This window comes from Somniosus microcephalus, unplaced genomic scaffold, assembly GCF_052327205.1.
Source record: "Somniosus microcephalus isolate GS21.2 unplaced genomic scaffold, FLI_Smic_1.0 unresolved_chr1, whole genome shotgun sequence".
In the NCBI taxonomy this organism is placed as follows: Eukaryota; Metazoa; Chordata; class Chondrichthyes; order Squaliformes; family Somniosidae; genus Somniosus; species Somniosus microcephalus.
The window spans coordinates 136,473,816-136,481,702 of NW_028225179.1; the positions used below are offsets into that span (position 1 = coordinate 136,473,816).

Below are 7,887 nucleotides of genomic sequence, written 5' to 3' on the forward strand. Positions count from 1 at the left end.
TGGGACGTTTTACTACATTAAAGGCGCTAATTAAATGTACGTTGTTGTTGAACAGTGGTCCTTGGAATTCTGTTCTGTAGGCGAGCATTACATGGGTTAAGTTTGTGGAGTTAGGTTATTGCCGTTGTGCCCTAACATCACCAGTGATAGGAGTTACTTTTGGGACAGCTGGCAGTCTTTCGGAGGTTAGGACCAGGAAACCTAGGATCGCATCCCTAAGAATGTCACTGGTTACAGGGAGTTCCCCACGCAAGGTTGAAAGCCACTACATTAACACATATAATGCAGTGAAATTGACGGGATTGCAGGGAAATTGACGGGATTGAAGGCCGATAAATCCCCAGGGCCTGATAATCTACATCCTAGGGCACTTAAGGAAGTGGCCCTAGAAATAGTAGGTGCATTGCTGATCATCTTCCAACATTCGATGGAATCTGGAACAGTATTTGGACTTTCAGAAGGCTTTCGATAAGGTCCCGCATAAGAGATTAGCGTGTAAAGTTAAGGCACATGGGATTGGGGGCAAGGTATTGACTTGGATAGAGAACTGGTTGGCAGACAGAAAGCAAAGAGTTGGAATAAACGGGTCTTTTTCCGAGTGGCAGGCAGTGACTAGTGGGGTACCGCAGGGATCGGTCCTTGGACCCCAGCTATTCACAATATATATTAATGATCTAGACAAGGGAACTAGATGTAATATCTCCAAGTTTGCAGACGACACAAAGCTGGGTGGGCATGTGTGCTGTGAGGAGGATGCCGAGAAACTCCAGGATGATTTGGACAGTTTGGGTGATTGGGCAGAAGCATGGCAGATGCAATATAATGTGGATAAATGCGAGCTTATCCACTTTGGTGACAAAAACAGGAAGGCAGATTATTATCTGAACGGCAATAGATTGGGAGAAGGGGAAGTGCAACGAGACCTGGGTGTCCTTGTGCGCCAGTCGCTGAAGGTAAGCATGCAGGTGCTGCAGGTGGTTAAGAAGGCAAATGGTATGTTGGCCTTCATAGCAAGAGGATTCGAGTACAGGAGCAAGGATATCTTGCTGCAGTTGTACAGGGCCTTGGTGAGACCACACCTTGAGTATTGTGTGCAGTTTTGGTCACCTTATCTGAGGAAGGATGTTCTTGCCATGGAGGGAGTGCAGTGAAGATTCACCAGACTTATACCTGGGATGGCAGGAATGACGTATGAGGAGAGATTGGGTCGATTGGGCTCATACTCACTGGAGTTTAGAAGAATGAGAGGGGATCTCATTGAAACGTATAAAATTCTAACAGGACTAGACAGACTCGATGCAGGAAGGATGTTCCCGATGGCAGGGGAGTCCAGAACCAGGGGTCACAGTCTAAAGATAAGGGGTAAGCCATTTAGGACAGAAATGAGGAGGAATTTCTTCACCCAGAGAGTGGTGAACCTGTGGAATTCTTTACCACAAAAGGCAGTTGAGGCCAATTCATTAAATGTATTCAAGGAGTTAGATATATTTCTTAAGGCTAAAGGGATCAAGGGATATGGGGAGAAAGCAAGGACAGGGTACTGAATTTGATGATCAGCCATGATCTCATTAAATGGCGGAGCAGGCTCGAGGGGCCGAATGGCCTACTACTGCTCCTATCTTCTATGTTTCTATGTGCAGGGACAGAGGGACCTGGGAGTTAATGTGCATAGGTCCCTGAAGGTGGCAGGACATATTGAGAGAGTAGTTAGCAAAGCATATGGGAACTTGGGCTTCATAAATAGAGGTATTGAGTTCAAAAGTAGAGAAGTTATGCTGAACCTTTATAAAGCGCTGGTTAGGCCACAACTGGAGTATTGCATCCAGTTCTGGTCACCACACTTTAGGAAGGATGTGAAGGCCCTTGAGAGGGTGCAGAGGAGATTTACCAGAATGATTCCGGGGATGGGGGATCTTAGATACAAGGACATGTTGGAGAAGCTGGATTTGTTTTCATTAGAGCAAAGGAGATTGAGGGATGATTTGATAGAGGTGTACAAGATTATGACGGGTTTGGATAGGCTAGATGGGGATAGGCTGTTCCCACTAGTTGATGGTACAAGGACTAGGGGACACAGATTTAGGGTTTTGGGCAAGAGATTCAGGGGGGAACGTGAGGAAAAACATTTTTATGCAGCGAGTGGTGAGGACCTGGAACTCGCTGCCGACGGAAGTGGTGGAAGCGGAGACACTCAATGTTTTCAAGAGGAAACTGGATAGGCACTTGAGGGAAATAAACTTGCAGGGCTACGGGGATAGAGCGGGGCAATGGGACTGACTGGATTGCTCTACAGAGAGTCAGCACGGACTCGATGGGCGAATGGCCTCCTTCTGTGCCGTTATGATTCTATGACTCCTGTAGCTTTATACTCTTCCCCTCCCCAACCTCCCCATTCCTCTGACTCTGGCCGCATGTGCATGCCTCTCTCCCTTCGCCCTACCATTGGCGGCTATGCCTTCAGCTGTCTAGGCCCCAGGCTCTGGAATTCCCCGCCTGAACACCTCCACCTTGCTCTCCTGCTTTAAGACCCTCCTTAAAAGCCATCTCGTTCAAAAATGAAGTCTTGTGTTCATGTAGCGCCTTATCACAACCGCAGGCTGCCCCAAAGTGCTTTGCAGCCAACGAAGTACTTTTGGAGTGTAGTCACTGTTGTATTGTGGGAAACACGGCAGCCAATTTGCACACAGCAAGCTCCCACAAACAGCAATGCGATAATGACCACATCATCGGTTTCTTTTTAATGATGTTGATTGACGGATAAATATTGGCTCAGGACACCGGGGATAACTCCATTGTTCTTCTTCGAAATAGTGCCGCGGGATCTTTTACATTCACCTGAGAGGTTAGAGGGCACCTCGGTTTAACGTTTCATCCGAAAGACGCCTCCTCTGATATTTCAGCGCTCTCTCACCACTGCACTGGGAGTGTCAGCCTAGATTTTTGTGCTTAAGTCTTTGGAGTGGGACTTGAACCCACAACCTTCTGACTAGAGACAAGGATGCTACCCACTGAGCCACGGCTGATGCCGAGCTTTTCGTCACCTTGCCTAATAGATCCTTTGTCTTAGCACCATTTTTGTCCGACTATGCCTCTGTGAAACAGCCCCAGACCTTTTTCGACATTTAGAAAGCGGAGATATCAACGCGAGTAGTTGTCATAAATCTATTGCCCATTCAAAAGGGGGTCAAAGGTGACTGATAACCCAGCACAATCACCCAGGCTCAAACAAGAGGTAAAATTAAAAATTCTGTAAATAAACAGCTTCTGTTAACTGTGCATATGCGATAGCAGTTTTTTTCCTCCCTTTCGATTCAGTTTATACATTATATAAAATCACTCAATTCGCAGAAAGGGTTTAACAATTGGGTCCACACTCTAAATGTCCCTGTCCTTTTACACCGTGACACACCTGCTGTGGGGGGGGGGGGGGGGGGGTAGAAATGCATCTTGGGTAATAGCTCACCAGCCACCCGTTACCCACCCAGCCCGATATTTAGCTCCATTGATCTGAATATTGGGCAGGGACTAGAACAGGCAGCCCAGGTACTGTCGCCCCAGTCGAACTTTTACCCCGCTTTGTATTTCCAGCACGGTTTTCAATGTCAGATCGCCAGCGTTCTCTTTTAATAAAAAGCCGCCATTGAATGGTTAATGCTGGTGAGAGTTGTGTGTTTTGCGAGTCATTTGGGCTATTCAGTGCATAGTTATCAGCTCAGTTATAACAAGCAATGGGTTAATGACTCGAATGTTTTCACAGTCTGACTCTATTTTTAAAAACAACTGACGAAACCAAAGAGGAAAATCTCCTGGCCAAAAAAAGATACATCCAATGGATAACTGTTGGCTATTTTAATAAATAAAAGTTTTTATTGCATCACAACATTCTTTCTTGAAGTCACGTCACTCCACTCGTGTGAAGCCACTTTATACATAACAATCGTGTGAAAAGGCAATACATCAACTCAAATATTTCAATCTCCAACCCCCCTAGGGCCCACAGACACCAGCATCAAACTGGAGAGAAATTCGGCTTGGTAAAATTCATGCAGGAATGCTCCATGTGCTTGTACTGCACCCCTGTGTATGGGAAACAAAACCCAAGCATTTATATTGTAGCTTTTACAACCTCAGGATGTCCCAAAGCTCTTCACAGCCGATGAAGTACTTTCAAATTGCAGTGACTGTCGTAATCTAGGGAAACAACATTTAAGACATTTTAAAATAGGCGTGTTAAAGCCAGGTAAGGCACACAGCGTAAGATAGTATAAGCACTTAGAGATGAACTTCACCACTGGGAATTCCTACCCTCGGAAATCACATCTGTCAACCGCATTATGGGTCAGAATTTACTGTAACCGGGCAAGTGGGACATCAAAGCTGTGTAGCGCACCGCCCTCTACAGGGCATCAGGGACCTGTGTGAACAGGGCAAGCAACTGTAGCCCCTTAACCAATCAGATTGAAGAATGGTTACTGAGCAGCGCAGAGCCTGAACCAGGAAGTGAAAGTTAGAGTAATAAATTCAATGTCAAATCAGGTACAGAAAGCAAAATGGAGAAGGAAAGAAAGATGGTTTCCAATTTCCACCCTTCCCTCACCTTCACATGGTCCATCTCCGACTCTTCCCTTCCTCGACTTCCCCGTTTCCATCTCTGGTGATCAGCTATTGACAAACATTCACTATAAGCCCAGAGTCCCACAGCTACCTGGACTACACTTCCTTCCATCCCGCTTTCTGCAAGGACTCTATTCCATTCTCCCAGTTTCTCCGTCTCATCTGCTCCGACAATGCCACCTTCCATACTAGTGTTTCTGACATGTCTTCCTTTTTCCTCAACCGAGGATTCCCCTCCCTCCTGGAACCACAATAGGATTCCCCTTGTCCTCACTTTTCACCCCACCAGCCTCCACATTCAACGCATCATCCTCCGCCACCTCCAACGTGATCCCCACATCTTCCCCTCCCCTTTCAGCATTCCGAAGGGACTGCTCCCCTGGGACACCCTAGTCCACTCCTCTATCACCCCCAGCACCCCTTCTGTGCTTGCACGGGAAGGTGCCAGGGGGAGATGCAACACCTACCCTTTTACCTCCTCCCTTCCCACTGTCCAGGGCCCCAAACACCCCTTCCAGGTGAAACAGCGATTTACTTGTACTTCTTGCAATTTAGTATACTGTATTCGCTGCTCACGATGCCATCTCCTCTACATTGGGGAGACCAAACGCAGATTGGGTGTCCGCTTTGCGGAACACCTCCGTTCAGCCCGTAAGGGTGACCACGAGCTTCCGGTCGCCTGTCACTTTAATTCTCCGCTCCACTCCCACTCTGACCTCAGCCTCTTACACTGTTCCAATAAAGCTCAACGTAAGCTCAAGGAACAGCACCTCATCTTTCGATTAGGCACTTTACAGTCTTCTGGACTCAACATCGAGTTCAACAATTTCAGACCATAACCTCTGACCCTATCTTTTTTTCCTCTCACATGGTAGCTGTCTTTCATTCTGCCATTTACACTTCATCTAGAGCCATCTTTTGTTTCTTAACTTGTCTCATTACCATCTCCTGTTGCCTTGCACCAGCATCCCTTTTGTCTCTTAATCTCTCCTGTCTTCCATCCTATCACAGACCTTCCGCTTTGTTCTTTCCTCCCCTCCCCCACACTTGCTTAAAAACCTGTTCCATCTCCAGCTTTTTCCAGTTCTGACGAAGGGTCATCGACCTGAAACGTTAACTGTTTCTCTCTCCACAGATGCTGCCTGACCTGCTGAGTATTTCCAGCATTTTCTGTTTCATTTCAGATTTCCAACATCTGCAGTATTTTGCTTCTGTAAAGAAAGATTGTATTGAGAGAGAGAGAGAGCAAAAAAGAGACAAAGAAAAAGTAAAATGAAATGTTATTTACATTTTTTTTTAAATCTACAGTTTCATTCCTTTAATTGTTGTTGAAATGTCGTTTAAAAAAAGTTAATTTTCAGTTCCAAAGAGGTTGTCTGACGGTAATGAAGACTCAAAAAGGGTACTTAGACTGAAATGGACAAGCCCTAACTTTGTGGCTAGGTTAGTCTGTATCTACCATGCAAATGCAGAAACGTCATGCCGATCGATGCATTTGAACGGCAAATCAGACGGCGAGATTCAATTTTCGGCAGCTTACGGAGGAGCGGCGCATCTCGGACAGCCCACTTGCGGATTTCCGCATTTCACTGCGCACCTCCGCTCGCCTTAAGTTACTGTCCGACCTGCGCATAAACGGTGAGCACCATTAACATCACCGTTATTTTTACAGTAAATTCTGGCCCTTTAAAATTTAAATACAAAATAAAAGATTTTAAATACAATAAATAGGCCATCCAAAAATAAAGAGTTAAATATGACAATGCATCTAAATAAATCACTGATGAATTAACACTAAACCTTCTGGATTATGAAAAAAAAACCACAATTATCTCCATCGCAGCACTGACGTGCAAAGTTAGGGCTAACCCCAGTAAAAACCCAGAACCCTCGACGTCAGCGGACTGCAGCTCAGCAGGAAGCACAGTCGCTACCGATAGCGGGAACACGCTAGCTTCCATCCAAGGAGAGACCTCAAGATAGAATGCAGCTTCGTCTAGTTCCGCGGTCTGAGGTTCCAGCTGATCAACCCCTTTTAACCATAGATACTTTGAAGGAATTCACGTTAAAATATTGGAATAGATTTTCCATAAGTCATCACCTGGGCAATAATTTGGATGGGGATGGGGGAACAACCACCCTTTTATAGAACTCTTCCTTGTCCCTCTTAATTGTTTCCTCTACCTGGGTGCTAATCGGTTGGGAAAACCCCTTTCATACAACCATGGAGTGAAGATGGAAGCCTTGTTTCCCCCTCCGCCTTGTAGATTTAGTTCCTTCCCAAGCAATGTGCTGCAGCTTCCGGATTATGCACCACCAGTACAGTATTACACAATCTTAAATAGTTTGAATTTTTTCAGCTGATCTCACCCCATGGAACCAAAATGCTTGAAAAATTGCCCCTGCTCAAATATAAACGGCCAAAATATTACACAATTTAAAGTATTTCAAGTCAAAAATATGCTAAATATGAATAAATAAATATCCTACACTTGTGCTAGCTATCAGAATTCAATAAAATTCTTCATTATAATGTAAGTTGGTTGGCAAGTCAAGATTAACTCCAGAAGGCAGTACACTCCGCCCTATTTGAGATCATTTGCAGTCTCGACATGGGCGCCAGTCTGCCCTCATCACTCCCGGGCGTGAATGAACCTACTCGCCCAGCGAGAAGCTGCTGTGGGCTGTGAACCACCGAGAAAGTGCGGCGAAATATGCCAGTCAGATCTTGGCCACGCCAGGGGTCGTGAGCACGAGCCGCTCGACCCAACCCCAATGCTCAAAATCGCTGCGTCCGCTTCGCGACAGCGGTCGAAATTCTGCGACGGGTGGAGGAGACCCGGGTAGATTTTCAACTCGCCGGCCGGGTGTTAAACAGGGGCGCAGTGGCCGCCCGCGACTGAAACCGCCCCTTTCTCGCCCGCCAACTTCGGCTCAGTTGGAAATCTGCCCCTCCAGCACCCGTGCGAGGTCGGACGTCAGATCGAAAGAACCGTGGAATTCGCGCAAGCTCCTTGTGGGGAGGTGAACGCGGGGAGGGCGGCAGAAGCCCGCATCCAAAATGCCTCAGGAGGAATGGAGAGTTCACTCCTCGTTTCCAGTCCCTCAGAGACCAGACCTGGCTCATCTTCGCCCGGCTCTGTAGCACTGTACACCTGGAGGATAACTATGGAAACCAGAAGCAGGAAGAGTCTCTTGGCCACGTCCTTCTTGGTAGGGAGAGATCTTCGAGGCTGTGGAGTCAAACAAGGTGAAATCTAGTTTCATAGAATA

General features: G+C 46.5%; 1 long non-coding RNA gene across 1 annotated transcript; it reads right to left on the reverse strand.

Moving 5' to 3' along the window:
- Window positions 1-3,834: 3,834 nt before the first annotated feature.
- Window positions 3,835-7,596, reverse strand: LOC147095970 (uncharacterized). The gene is made up of 2 exons (XR_015074841.1): window positions 5,557-7,596; window positions 3,835-4,191 (listed from the first exon to the last, which is right to left on the reverse strand). It is a non-coding gene; the product is annotated as an uncharacterized LOC147095970 (long non-coding RNA).
- Window positions 7,597-7,887: the final 291 nt, after the last annotated feature.